Source organism: Urocampus carinirostris, chromosome 9 (assembly GCF_059441175.1).
Source record: "Urocampus carinirostris isolate Australia breed hairy pipefish chromosome 9, RoL_Ucar_1.0, whole genome shotgun sequence".
NCBI lineage: Eukaryota > Metazoa > Chordata > Actinopteri > Syngnathiformes > Syngnathidae > Urocampus > Urocampus carinirostris.
Window position 1 is genome coordinate 42659172 of NC_142357.1, and position 15195 is coordinate 42674366.

Sequence of the window (15195 nt, forward strand, 5' to 3'; positions counted from 1 at the left end):
TTTAATGTACTAGTCCTCCCCATCAGATTTTCTTTCTTTCCTTCTTTCTTGCTTTCTTTCTTTCTTTCTTTCTTTCTTTCTTTCTTTCTTGCTTTCTTGCTTTCTTGCTTTCTTTCTTGCTTTCTTGCTTTCTTGCTTTCTTTCTTGTTCTCTTTCTTGTTCACTTTCTTGTTCTCTTTCTTGTTTTCTTTCTTTCTTTGCCCCCCCTCTCCCTTTCTCCTTCTTTCTTTTTCTCTCTTCAAAGTATAGTTTTCCTCGCATGTCCTACTGTATCGAGCAAATAATGACACGGGACCCCTTACAGTTAACTTTTGTTTCCTTTATGTATCGACACCCCCCACCACCTCCCCCTTCCCCTCAAGGCCCCACATGCAGTCAGTCTCACGGCTGCTTGCAAAAAAAAAAAAAAAAAGAGAAGAGAGCCAACTCCCTCCCCCTGTCGATCCCTCCCCGCCCAGCAGCCTCTCCCAACCAACACTCAGAACAAGAAGTCAAAGAGAAAAAAAAAGAAAAAAAAAAGTGGGAGTGGAGGAGGAGAGGGGGGGGGGGGGTGAAAAGAAAACGCCCTGGAAAGAAAAAAGTTGCACAAGTTTTGCGATTCTCTCATTCGAGGAGCGCTCTTCTTGGGACTGGGGGGCCACCTTCGCTTTTTCCAGGATGCTCAAGCGAGTTTGAGGCTTCTGGGGGGGACGCAGGTAAGACACACGACGCCATTTTCATTCAACTTTCTTGCATCTGTATCTGCTTTTTCCTTCCGCACGAGAAAAACGATGTAATGATTAACACGGACTTGGTCAATTCAGAGTTTAGTTTTTCAAAGTAAAAGTCGTGAGATCGTGTTTTTCTTCTGTTGAGAGAGAAATTCTGTTTTCCAAAAGTGGGTGTGTACCTGAAGGCATCACGCCAACGCAGTCGAAAAGGAATGGGAATTGCGGCAGTTTATGGTTGGAAAACTGGCTCTTTCGGCTTGGCCCGCTAAAAAGAGTCGGTTCTTTCGACTCCCTACCGGCTCTTCAGATTTTACCTTGTAGCTTTATCTATAGATTATTATTATTATTATTATTATTATTATGTACCATGATGAGCGCAACGACCTCATCATTTTTTAACACCGCAGAAAACTTTTTAACCCATTTTAACCAACTTAGAATCATAAAAGTAATGCAACATAGAATCCTTGAAAAAAACAAATATAAATAAAAATATATGTACTTTTCAGTGGAACAGCAAACAAACTGTGAAAAGGAACAACCTTTAAATGAGTTAAATATACAAAAAAGCTAAAAAAGAATCCTTGATTCTTGAAAAAGATAAGAAAAATACGTTTTAAAATACAAAACAATTTTAACTTTTAACACGCTCAATAAATCAAAAGTCAATGACAGAAGCCTGAAAAAAAAAAAAAAAAAAACCTCTAAATTTAATTTAAAAACCGTGCAACAACAAATAAACTGAAAAAAAAACAACGAACGAGTTAGGAATTTTTAAAAAGCTCAAAGAGAATCATTCATCCTGCAAAAAAACAAGAAAAAGCATTCAAAATATTCACCAAAATACGAAATAACTTTAAATATATGTATACATTTAAAGTGAAAAACATAGAACCCCTGAAAACAATGTAGATTGACTCATCACGAGGGAAAAAAAAATGATCGGATCAAAGAGCCAGCTTATAAAACCGCAACGTTCGCGAACGACACATCACTCCAAACGAATACGACTGCGCACTTTCCACGACGGGGAATATTTCCTGCGTGTTTTTGTCCACTCCCCTTTCATCTACTTTTTAATCTTTCCAAAACTCTTTATATCGCAAAAATGTCCCCTTAAACATTGTTATCTGTCCATTTTGTCGATCCCTTATACTATTTCAACTTCCCCAAACTTTATTCTGCAAAAAAAAAAAAAAAAATCCCCTTAAACTTGATCGTCCGTCAATCGTCCACGCCCTTGAAAATGTTTGCAAGGTCACTTTGCGAAAACATGACAAAATAAAAAAGTTGCGTAGCAGCAAGAGTGGGTGGGTGTGGATTCCTTTCGTTTGGCTCCTTCCCCCTCCCTACGGTTTTTTTTTCTCCCCTTTTTCTGTGTGTACTTCTCCTACAGGCAGGGGCACACCCTTTTTTCGACTGCTCAAATCTCCATGCTTGAAAAAGTCCTGGCCTGTTCGTCAAAAGGTCTGACTTTAAGACTTGAAGTGAAGAGTTAAAGCGATTATTTGCAGTTATGGCGGTGGAGGTGATCGAGAGAGAAGCTTTTAACGTCTGTGATACATCTAAAGTTAAAGCGGAATCAAACTTTGATTGGACAATTTAAGCTGGAGTTAAAGTTGCTTTAACTGTAGGATGAGTTAATTGAGTTAAAGCAATTATTTGCAGTTATGGCGGTGGAGGTGATCGAGAGTGATGCTTTTAACGTCTGTGATACAGCTAAAATTAAAGCAGAATCAAACTTTGATTGGACAATTTAAGCTGGAGTTGGTGAGCTTTAACTGTAAGACGAGTTAATTGAGTTAAAGCAATTATTTGCAGTTATGGCGGTGGAGGTGATCAAGAGTGAAGCTTTTAACGTCTGTGATACAGCAAAAATTAAAGCAGAATCAAACTTTGATTGGACAATTTAAGCTGGAGTTGGTGAGCTTTAACTGTAAGACGAGTTAATTGAGTTAAAGCGATTATTTGCAGTTATGGCTGTAGAGGTGATCGGGAGTGAAGCTTTTAACGTCTGTGATACAGCTAAAGTTAAAGCGGAATCAAACTTTGATTGGACAATTTAAGCTGGAGTTAAAGTTGCTTTAACTGTAGAACGAGTTAATTGAGTTAAAGCGATTATTTGCAGTTATGGCGTCGGCTGTGGAGGTGATCGAGAGTGAAGCTGTTAACGTCTGTGATACAGCTAAAGTTAAAGCAGAATCAAACTTTGATTGGACAATTTAAACTGGAGTTAATGTTGCTTTAACTGCAGGATGAGTTAATTGAGTTAAAGCGATTATTTGCAGTTATGGCGTTGGCTTTGGAGGTGACCAAGAGTTGACTGGAAATTTTCTAACCCGGCTATAGGTAAAGCAGAATCCAACTTTAATTGTACAATTAAGCTGGAGTTAAAGTTGCTTTAACTGTGGGATGAGTTAATTAAGTTAAAGCGATTATTAGCAGTCAAGGCGTTGGCTGTGGAGGTGATCAAGAGTTAGGCTGTTACTGTCTGTAACACAGCTAAAGTTAAAGCAGAATCAAACTTTAATTGTACAATTAAGATGGGGTTTACATAACTTTAACTGTAGGACGAGTTAATTGAGTAAAAGCGATTATTTGCAGTTATGGCGTCGGCTGTGGAGGTGATGGAGAGTGAAGCTTTTAACGTCTGTGATACAGCTAAAGTTAAAGCAGAATCAAACTTTGATTGGACAATTTAAACTGGAGTTAATGTTGCTTTAACTGCAGGATGAGTTAATTGAGTTAAAGCGATTATTTGCAGTTATGGCGTCGGCTGTGGAGGTGATCGAGAGTGAAGCTTTTAACGTCTGTGATACAGCTAAAGCAGAATCAAACTTTAACTGGACAATTTAAGCTGGAGTTAAAGTTGCTTTAACTGTAGGACGAGTTAATTGAGTTAAAGCGATTATTTGCAGCTATGGCGTCGGCTGTGGAGGTGAATCAAGAGTTGAGTCGAAAAGTTCTCTTCTAGTTAGAGGTAATGCAAAATCTAACTTTAATTGTACAATTAAGCTGAAGTTGAAGTTGCTTTAACTGTAGGACGAGTTAATCGAGTTAAAGCGATTATTTGCACTTATGGCGTTGGCTGTGGAGGTGAATCAAGAGTTGAGTCGAAATGTTCTCCTCCAGGTAGAGGTAGAGCAGAATCCAACTAACTGTGCAAAAAAACTGGTCGTAAAGTACTTTTAACTTTAGGACGAGTTAATAGAGTTAAAGCGATTATTTGCAGTTAAGGTGTCGGCTTTGGAGGCAATCAAAAGTTAAGCTTTTAATGTCTGTAATACAGTTAGAAGTAGAGCAGAATCAAACCAATTGTGCAAAAAAAACAGCAAGTAAAGTACTTTTAACTTTAGGACGAGTTAATCGAGTTAAAGCGATTATTTGCAGTTAAGGCGTTGGCTGTGGAGGTGATCAAGAGTTGGGCTTTTTACCGTCTGTAACACAGCTAAAGTTAAAGCAGAATCAAACTTTAATTTTACAACTAAGCTGGAGTTAACCAAGCTTTTACTCTAGGACGAGTTAATAGAGTTAAAGCGATTATTAGCAATTAAGGCGTTGGCTGTGGAGGTGATCAAGAGTTAAGCTTTTACCGTCTCTGATACAGCTAGAGTTAAAGCAGCATCCATTAATTGTGCAAAAAGCTGGAAGTAAAGTCATTTTAACCGTAGGATGAGTTAATGGAGTTAAAGCTTTAATTCTGCAGTAAAGCTGGAGCTAAAGCAGATGTTATAGAATTAAAGCTTCAAAGCCTGATTTTCAGCCTGAGTTAAAGCAGAATAATGCTTTAATTCTGGATTAAAGCTGGAGCTTAAGCAGCTATGTCTGCAGGGATAAAAAAGGATAAAGCTTTAAAGGGGCAGTGTGAAATAATTACTCAAGCTCAGAAAATACTGCACTATACTGTCTTTAACATGCTACCAGACTTGATGTCGGCCCCCTAGTGGCGTAAAGGAGCATTTTATTTGCATTTATTAATAAAAGAAAGACTTGACGGCTCCTTCTCTCTTGTTCTCTGTCCTCTCTTTCTTCTATATTATCTGTTCTCTCTTTCTTCTATTTTTTCTGTTCTCTCTGTTTTTGTACTCTTTCTTTCATGCTTTCTGTTCTCTCTGTCTTTCTTTCTTTCTTTCTTTCTTTCTTTCTTTCTTTCTTTCTTTCTTTCTGTCTTTCTTTTTTGTACTTTTTTTTCCTGTTCTTGCTCTATTGTTTTCTTTCTCTGTTCTCTCTTTCCTCTATTTTCTGTGATCTCTCTCACTTTTTTTGTTCTCTTTTTGTCTTTCTCTCTGTCTTTCTTTCTGTCTTTCTTTCTGTCTTCCTTTCTTTCTTTCTTGCTTTCTTTCTTGCTTTCTTTCTTGTTTTCTTGCTTTCTTGCGTTCTTACTTTCTGTCTCTGTCTCTGCCCCCCCTCCCTCGTTTTCTTTCGTTCTTTTTCTCTCTTTAATGTACTAGTCCTCCCCATCAGTCTTTCTTTCTTTCTTTCTTTCTTTCTTTCTTTCTTTCTTTCTTTCTTTCTTTCTTTCTTTCTTTCTTTCTTTCTTTCTTTCTTTCTTTCTTTCTTTCTTTCTTTCTTTCTTGCTTTCTTGCTTTCTTTCTTTCTTTCTTTCTTTCTTTCTTTCTTTCTTGCTTTCTTGCTTTCTTGCTTTCTTGCTTTCTTTCTTTCTTGCTTTCTTTCTTTCTTGCTTTCTTCTTTGCTTCCTTTCTTGCGTTCTTACTTTCGGGTCGCCATTTTTCGTTGCCGGTTCCTAGTTTGCCTAGCGTGATTGTCCCGTTTAGCACCCGTTTACTCTCCGTGTTATTTTGTCCAGTTTGTCCAGGGGTGTCGAAGTTATTTGAGCTGCTCAGGGGCCACATGCTAGAAGAGAAAATCTCGCAGGGACTAGTTGGTTTAAGAGGGAGAAAGAAATAAAGAGTGGGGGAGAAGAGACATAAAAATAGAAGCAGAACAAGGGAGACAGAATGAGAGAGAGGGGGGGAGAGAGAGAGAGAGAGAGAGAGAGAGCGCACAATAGAGAAGGAGAGGGAGGAAACAAGGAGAGAGAAATAGAAAGAAAGATAAAAAAAGACACAAGAGAAAATGACAGAGAAAAAGAGTTAACATGAGAGAGACGGAGAGAAAGAGAGAAAGAGAGAGAGAGCAAAAGGGAGGAAACAAGGAGAGAGGAAGAGAAAGAAAGAAAGAAAGAAGGATAAAAAATGAGACAAGAAAAAATGACAGAGAAAAAGAGTGAACATGAGAGAGAGAAAGAGAGGGAGAGGGTAAGAAAGAGAGAAAAAATGAGATAGCAAAAGAGAGGCAGAAATAGAAAAACACAGAGAGAGAGAGATGGAAAAAAGGATAGAAGAAGAGAGAGGATGAGAAATAAATAGACATATACATATATATATATATATACTGTATATATATATATATATATATATATATATATATATATATATATAGAGAGAGAGAGAGAGAGAGAGAGAGAGAGAGAGAGAGAGAGAGAGAGAGAGAGAGAGAGAGAGAGAGAGAGAGAGAGAGAGAGAGAGAAGCAAGAAATACTACTACAGCTGTGTGCAAATAGTGCCTGGCTTGGGTGACATCAAGTGGACATATTTCAAAGTGTAGCTCATTTTTCTCTTGCGCTTCTCTCGGTGTTGTCTCGCGGGCCAGATCCGAAAATTTTGAAATCTATGTAGACATTATGCATGTTGAAACATTTGGGAATACCTTTAACTCTAGCGTATAAGAGTTCCAAGGCTTTTGTGGCAGCTCGTTATAAAATAATAGAGTTGTGCGATTAACTCCCGAGTTAAAACAACAGTTTTGACAGCGCTACAAAATAATCTGTTGTTTTTTGCCAAACATGAATAATAATTCCAAACGTTTGCTTTCAATTTTCAGGAACTTTATCCATTTTGCTAAGGCCGATTAATTTCGATAACATGAAAATACTTGTACCGTCAAAGTTAAAGCTTTAACTCATAAATAATAACCTAAGATGGCAACTTCACTGCTGTTGACCCCTATCGACATCATTCGTCCGTTTTATCAGGGCTAATAAATTTATTGGAATACGTGAAAATAATGGTTAATAGATCTATACGAGTTAAAGCTTTAACTCCAAAATAATAACGCTTTAACTTGAAAATAATAACGCCAAAACGTACATTCACCTTCGACTTCCATTCTATTACGCAACATTAATGAATTGGATTACATAAAAATACTTATTACTGGTGCAGTGAGTTAATGCATTAACTCATGAAAGATGACCTAAGAAGGTAACTTTACCACTATTGACATCTATCGACGTCGTTCATCCATTTCATCAGGGCTAATAGATTCATTGGACTATTTGAAAACAATGGTTACTAATTCCGAGTTATTGCTTTAACTCCCAAATTATAACTCCAAAGTATGCATTTTAACTCGCTCACTGGTGTTAATAGCTATAGACGTCATTCATTCATTTGATTTAGGGCTCATTGATTAACTCTAATACATGGAAACACATGTTACTAGTGCTGTCAGAGTTAAAGCTTTAACTCGTGAAATATTACCTAAGAAGGCAACTTTACCACTGATGACACCTATCGACTAATAAATTCATTGGACTATTTGAAAACAATGGTTACTAGTTCCGAGTTATTGCTTTAACTCTCAAATTATAACTCCAAAGTATTCATTTTAACTCACTCACTGGGGTTAATAGCTATAGACGTTATTCATTCATTTGATTTAGGGCTCATTGATTAACTCTAATACATGGAAACACGTGTTACTAGTGCTTTCAGAGTTAAAGCGTTAACTCAAAAATTATAATTTGGATATTTAGGGTCTAACTCACTCGATGCCGTTGACGGCTGTTTACGTCATTCATCCATTTGATCTAGGGCTCATTGATTAACTCTAATACATGGAAACATGTGTCCCTAATGCTGTTAGAGTTAAAGCGTTAACTCAAAAATGATAACTTGGACATTTAGGTTCTAACTCACTCGATGCCGTTGACGGCTGTGGATGTCATCCATCCATTTTAATCAGGACTAAATAATTAATTGCAATACAATACATAAAAATACTCCTTACAAGTGCTGTCAGAGTTAAAGCTTTAACTCAAAAATTATAACTTGGAAATTTAGGTTCTAACTTACTCGATGCCGTTGACGGCTGTTTACGTCATTCATCCATTTGATTTAGGGCTCATTGATTAACTCTAATACATGGAAACACGTGTTACTAGTGCTGTCAGAGTTAAAGCGTTAACTCAAAAATTATACCTTGGACATTTAGGTTCTAACACACTCGATGCCGTTGACGGCTGTGGACGTCATCCATCCATTTTAATCAGGACTAAATAATTAATTGCAATACAATACATAAAAATACTCCTTACAAGTGCTGTCAGAGTTAAAGCTTTAACTCAAAAATTATAACTTGGACATTTAGGTTCTAACACACTCGATGCCGTTGACGGCTGTGGACGTCATCCATCCATTTTAATCAGGACTAAAAAATTAATTGCAATACAGTACATGAAAATACTCCTTACAAGTGCTGTTAGAGTTAAAGCGTTAACTCAAAAATTATAGGTCCAAAATGCAGTTTCAAACTCGCCCGATGCTGTTGACAGCACTCGTTAATTTGATAAGGGTTAATTAAATAGTTTGATTTCTATGAAAATAATCCTCACTAGATCTCTTAGAGTTAAAGCTTTAACTCCAAAACGATAACCCCCAAAACGTACGTTCAGCTTCAACTTTTGACAGCACACCGGGCGTTTTATTTTGTAGAAATTCTTCGTTTTTTCCGTTTCCTTCCAGGTCTCGTAACCTCGGTTCTGGTGAGGAAGAAATGGGAGTAGGAAGGACGGGGGGGAGTTCTTCTTTCGGGGGTCGGGGGGTTGTTATGGAATGCGGCGGTTAGCAAAGACAAGCTAATTGAAAGCAGCTTGCAGCCATAAAAGGCGGAACCGAGACTCTGCGACTTTTCCCGACTTTGCCGTCGAGTCCAGATGGAATCTTCTCAAAGGGGGAGTCCAAATCCGGGGGTTCAAAAGCAGAAGCCAGAAGCAAAACGGCAACGTGTGCAGTTGCTTCTGTGGCCGCACCCCAAAAAGAAGCTTGTAGCGCTCAAGTCGCAGCTCCAGTTAAAGCAGATTCAAGATTTCATTCTTTGAATTCTGGAGTAAAGCTGAAGTCGAGCTAACCCCAGGGGTTCGGTGAGTCGGTCTCAGGGGTTCGGTGGAGCCCAGCAGTGGTTCTTAACCTGGTTTCAGTGAGCCGGTGAGAAGTTGTTCTAAACCTTGGTTTGATCTAACCCTCAAGGTTCGGTGAGTCGGTTTGAGGGGTTCGGTGGAGCCGAGCAGTGGTTCTTAACCTAATCACAGGGGTTCGGTGAGTCGGTCTCAGGGGTTCGGTCGAGCCAAGCAGTGGTTCCTTACCTGGGTTAGATCTAACCCTAAGGGTCTTGGTGAGTCTGTCTCAGGGGTTCGGTGGAGCCGAGCAGTGGTTCTTAACCTGGTTTCGGTGAGCCGGTGTGAAGTTGTTCTTAACCTTGGTTTGATCTAACCCTCAAGGTTCGGTTAGTTGGTTTTAGGGGTTCGATGGAGCCGAGCAGTGGTTCTTAACCTAATCACAGGGGTTCGGTTGAGTCAAGCAGTGGTTCCTAACCTGGGTTCGATATAACCTTATGGTCTCGGTGAGTCGGTCTCTAAGGTTTGGTGTAGCCAGGCAGTGGTTCCTAACCTGGGTTAGATCTAACCTTAGGGTCTCGGTGAGTCGGTCTCTAAGGTTTGGTGTAGCCAGGCAGTGGTTCCTAACCTGGGTTAGATCTAACCTTAGGGTCTCGGTGAGTCGGTCTCTAAGGTTTGGTGTAGCCAGGCAGTGGTTCCTACCCTGGGTTAGATCTAACCTTAGGGTCTCCGTCAGTTGGCCTCAGGGGTTCGGGTGAGCCAAGCAGTGGTACCTAACCTGGGTTCGATCTAACCTTAGGGTCTCGGTGAGTCTGTCTCAGGGCTTCGGGGGAGCCAAGCATTGGTTCCTAACCTGGGTTGTATCCCACCCTAGGGTCTCAGTGAGTCGGTCACAGGGGTTCGGTTGACCCAAGCAGTGGTTCCTTACCTGGGGTCAATCTAACCCTAAGGTCTCCATGAATCGGCCGCAGGGGTTCGGTTGAGTCAAGCAGTGGTTCCTAACCTGGGTTCGATCTAACCTTAGGGTCTCTGTGAGACAGTCTTAGGGGTTCGGTGGAGCCAAGCTGGGGTTCCTAACCTGGGGTCAATCTAACCCTGAGGTCTCCGTGAGTTTGCCTCAGGGGTTCGGTGGAGCCAAGCAGTGGTTCCTAAAATGGGTTTGATCGAGCCTTAGGAGTCGAGTGGATCAGTGGACAAATGTCAAGGCACACAGACTCAAACCTGTCTATACACAACGACGAACCCAAGTGGTCAGAGGAATATGTACGATATGGGTTCCCATGTCTAATGTTTGTACGGTGCTTGAAATCCTTCAAAACGCTTGAATTTTAACGTTGGGTGAAGTGCTTGAAAATGCTTGAAAATATTGCCATGTTTCTTAACATGTCCGCTTAAAAATGACACAGACACTGTTCTCTGGTGGCTTTGCTTTTCCATTGCATTTCTTCCCTTGTGATTGACGGCTGCTGGCATTACTTTGTATGGCATGGTCCTATCCTTATTGCCCCCTTTGGGACAGGTTAATTAGTTAATAGTTAGTTAACTAGTGCAAGGATTACGTATCAATTATGGACATATTTTTGGGCCGTGCAAAAAAATGAAGTCAGAACTTCCTGCAACTGAAAATTTAAGGTACATATTACCGTTATGAAGAAATTGAAAGGTTGTCTGTGAAAGTCCTTAAAAAGTGCTTGAATTTGACCTTGAAAAAGGTGTATCACAAAACAGGGTGGGAGTCAGTGTCCTATTTGTTGCACAACTGCAAAAACTATTTGTCTTTAATTTTAAAATTAAGTGTCGCCTTAACATCCTAAAGCTAATGTTGCGGCTAGTGTCGAATAAAATGCAAAATAAAGCTACAATTCTGGATTAAAGGCTGAGGAGATCATTTCTTCCTCATGCCATTAGGCTCTTGAACTCCACCCGGGGGAGTAAAAGCCCACATTAAACCCCACCCTATCTATCTAGACATCTATCTATCTATCTAGTCATCTATATATCTATCTATCTATCTATCTAAACATCTATCTATCTATCTATCTATCTATCTATCTATCTAGACACATATCTATCTAGGCACCTATCTAGCCATCTATCTATCTAGACATCTCTCTAGACATCTCTCTAGACATATATATCTAGACATCTCTCTAGACATCTCTCTAGACATCTATCTAGGCATCTATCTAGGCATCTATCTATCTAGACAGCTATCTAGACACCTATCTATCTAGACATCTATCTATCTAGACAGCTATCTAGACATCTATCTATCTAGACACCTATCTATCTAGACATCCAGCTATCTATCTAGACAGCTATCTAGACATCTATCTATCTAGACATCTATCTTTCTAGACATCCAGCTATCTATCTAGACAGCTATCTAGACATCTATCCATCTAGGCATCTATCTATCTAGACATGTCAAGTCAAGTCAAGTCAAATTTATTTATATAGCCCTTAATCACAAAAATGTCTCAAAGGACTGCACAGGATTACAGTTACAAAATTACACAATTACCTGATCTTAAACCAGCAAACCAGCATGCGGGCAAGGAAAAACTATCTAGACATCTATCTAGACCTCTAGACATCTATCTAGACCTCTAGACATCTATCTATCTAGACATCTATCTATCTAGACATCTATCTATCTAGACATCTATCTAGACATCTATCTAGACGTCTAGACATCTATCTAGACATCTATCTAGACCTCTAGACATCTATCTAGACCTCTAGACATCTATCTATCTAGACATCTATCTTTCTAGACATCCAGCTATCTATCTAGACAGCTATCTAGACATCTATCCATCTAGGCATCTATCTATCTAGACATCTATCTATCTAGACATCTATCTATCTATCTAGACATCTATCTGGACATATATCTATCTAGACATCTATCTATCTAGACATCTATCTATCTAGACATCTATCTAGACATCTATCTAGACGTCTAGACATCTATCTAGACATCTATCTAGACCTCTAGACATCTATCTAGACCTCTAGACATCTATCTATCTAGACATCTATCTAAACATATATCTAGATATATATATATATATATCTATACATCTATCTATCTAGACATTTATCTATCTAGATATCTATCTAGACATCTAGACATCTATCTAGACATCAATCTAGACGTGTAGACATCTATCTATCTAAACATCTATCTAGACATATATCTAGACATATATATATATATATATATATATATATATATATATATATATATATACATCTATCCATCTAGACAACTATTTAGACATCTAGACATCTATCTAGACATCTATTTAGACATCTAGACATCTATCTAGACATCTATATATCTATCTATCTATCTATCTATCTAAAACTGAAGTTAAAGCAGTTTTAACAATGCCGCTCATCAATGTAGCTAACATTTTTAAGCTAATGTTCCAGCTCGAGTTAAAGGCAAAATCAAAATTTAACTCTGAAGAGAAGCTTGAGTGAAAGATCCTCAAACTGTAGAGTCGATGAGTGAAATTAAAGCTTTAAAGCTAATCTTACAGCAGAATCGTGATTTAAAGCAGGTCTAACCATAGAGTTAATCACTAAAGTTAAAGCTTTAAAGTTAATGGTTCAGAGTATGGTTTGAAATTTGAAGTAAAGCAGCTGTGGAGTTAATCAAGATTGGAGCGCTAAATACTAAGAGTTAAAACAGAATTAACTCAAGTGAAGCCGGAGTTAAAGTCGCTCTATTGCATCGATCATCACTAAAGTTAAAGCTTTAACTCTAGTGCGGTTAAAGCAGCTCTACCGTCGGGAATGTCATATTTCGTGTCGCAGAAGCTTGAAACACCAACGCACTCGAACGCAACATCTATCGGACACCACGAAACGTAAGGAACCGGTTTTTGTCGAGACCCGGTTTCGCCTCCGGGCTTATTTGTGGAAAGACGAGTCGGCATTTGGAAACAAAAGCACTCGACTTGACACCAGGGAACGCGTTCGAGGTCACTTCAAGTCATCGGGAATATTTTCATCGACAAGTTTTGCGTCCTTTGTTTGATGATGAGGACGTTGTAGACCAGTTTTTGGTATTGGACCCAAACGTGAAACTGATGTATAGCGGGGGAAAGAAACCTATGCTAATGCTAAGGTCAAGCCAGATATAAATGGTAAATGGACTGCATTTCCCTGGCTTTAACCAGTCACCGAAAACCTCCCAAAGTGCTTTACAATATACTTCACACTAAATGAACATAAAGAAAAGAAAAACTTCACTTTTTTAGTGTGACTCGACTTAAGTTGGTCCAATGGAGTAGTGGGTGGATGCAATGACAAACAATTAGAACCTCCATCTTAGAAGACATCCTTCCTTTAGTTGCCTCCTGGTTCTTATTAATCGTTCCATTCGTACATATATATTCCTTGGCAAGGGTAGCCATTTGTGTGCCTTCTTTATGTTTCTTAATATTTGCAAGCTTTGTCTCCATGGTTGTCATGTTTTTTTCTTTATTCTTTTGAGATCACTGCAAAACTCTGGAAGGCAGTTAAATACAGTTACTTAAATGCAGTATTGTATAGTGTTACCTTACGGCCATATTTATCAGCGAAGGTAGTGATTTGTGTGTTTTCTTCGTATTTCTTAATCATGCCAAGCTTCATTTCAATGGTTATCATTCATTTGCTTCTCCCTTTAGCATAACTGGGAATTTTGGGGTCGATAGCAACTGAATATAGCATAAAAAAATGCAGTATTGTATCACCAGCGTTACGGCCATATTTATCAGTGAAGGTAGTGATTTGTGTGTTTTCTTCGTATTTCTTAATCATGCCAAGCTTCATTTTAATGGTTATCATTCATTTGCTTCTCCTTTTAGCATAACTGGGAATTTTGGGGTCGATAGCAACTGAATATAGCATAAAAAAATGCAGTATTATATCACCAGCTTTACGGCCATATTTATCAGTGAAGGTAGTGATTTGTGTGTTTTCTTCTTATTTCTTAATTATGCCAAGCTTTATTTCAATGGTTATCATTCATTTGCTTCTCCCTTTAGCATAACTGGGAATTTTGGGGTCCATAGCAACTAAATATAGTACAAAAAATGCAGTATTGTACAATATTGCGGATGTTATATTGTGATATTCCTTAGCAAGGAAACGAATTGTGTGCCTTTTTGTATTCCTTGATCGTCCCAAGCTTCGCTTCCATGGTTAGCATGATTTTTGCTTTTCCCTTTAGCATCTTGAGAGTCTTATTTAATTGATACAGAACAAAATATACAGTATTGTATCGTCAACAAAGATTCTGAACTGAATGAAGAGAAAGGAGTTGTGGGACCCAAGTGCGTATCGGCATTTTCATAATGCCGAGACAGCAACCAATCGCAGACCGGCATGGTTTTATGACGTCGACCAATAGGAGACGGGCATCTTTAAGATTTATCTCCATACAAATTCGGAATTTTGGGAGGAAATAACAAATCGTATGTTGTCGACTTTGTATAGTGGGGAAGATGCCTTAAAATGGGTCAGAATGAACATAAGGCGGGGTCACTGTATCCCGGGGTATACTGTATTTTGAGTCGTGAACCTCAGAATCCTAGTCCTAAAGAGGTCAATAACCCGGATCTGCATGCCAAATTCTTTAGAAAGAAAAATGCCGCAAAGAGAGGTAAAAAACGATCTTATTGCGCACTGTAACGCGAAAACGGTGTAACGTGGGGTCGCTGTATCCCGGGGGTCTACTGTAATAATTTGTTCATGTTCATTTGTTTGTCCCTTAATCACAAAGAGTCTCAAAGGGTTGCATAGACCACAGATTATTGCAGACTACGGACTATTATGAGACCATCCCCTGATCTAGAACCGACATGAGGGCAAGGGAAAACTCAAAAACCAGAGTCAAGTCAAGTCCTGTTTATTTTTTTTTCACCGAGATATATCAGTTATCAGTTCTTTCTTTCTTTCTTTCTTTCTTTCTTTTTCTTTCTCTATTTATTTTTCTTTTTCTTTCTTTTTCTTTGACTTTCTTTCTTTCCTTTTCTTTATGTCTTTCTTTCTTTTTCTTTCTTTTATGTCTTTCTTTTTCTTTATGTTTTTCTTTCTTTTCTGCCTTTTTCTTTCTGTCTTTCTTTTTTTCTTTCTTTTTCTTTGTTTTTCTTTCTTTTCTTTCTATTCATTTCTGTCTTTCTTTCTGTCTTTCTTTCTTTCTTTCTTTCTTTTTTCTTTCTTTTTCTTTATGTCTGTCTGTCTTTCTTTATTTTTCTCCCTTTCTGTCTTTATCTTTCTGTCTTTTTTTCTTTTTCTTTCTGTCGTTCT

At 38.5% G+C, this 15195-nt stretch overlaps 1 protein-coding gene across 1 annotated transcript in view; it reads left to right on the forward strand.

Annotated features, from left to right (window-relative positions):
- The first annotated feature begins 597 nt into the window (after positions 1-597).
- ahnak (AHNAK nucleoprotein) overlaps positions 598-15195 on the forward strand; it is a 65840-nt gene continuing 51242 nt past the window's right edge. Inside the window, exon 1 of the mRNA XM_088343956.1 lies at positions 598-695. The gene's annotated coding sequence lies outside the window, so the exon portion shown is untranslated. The remainder of the gene's footprint in view (positions 696-15195) is intronic.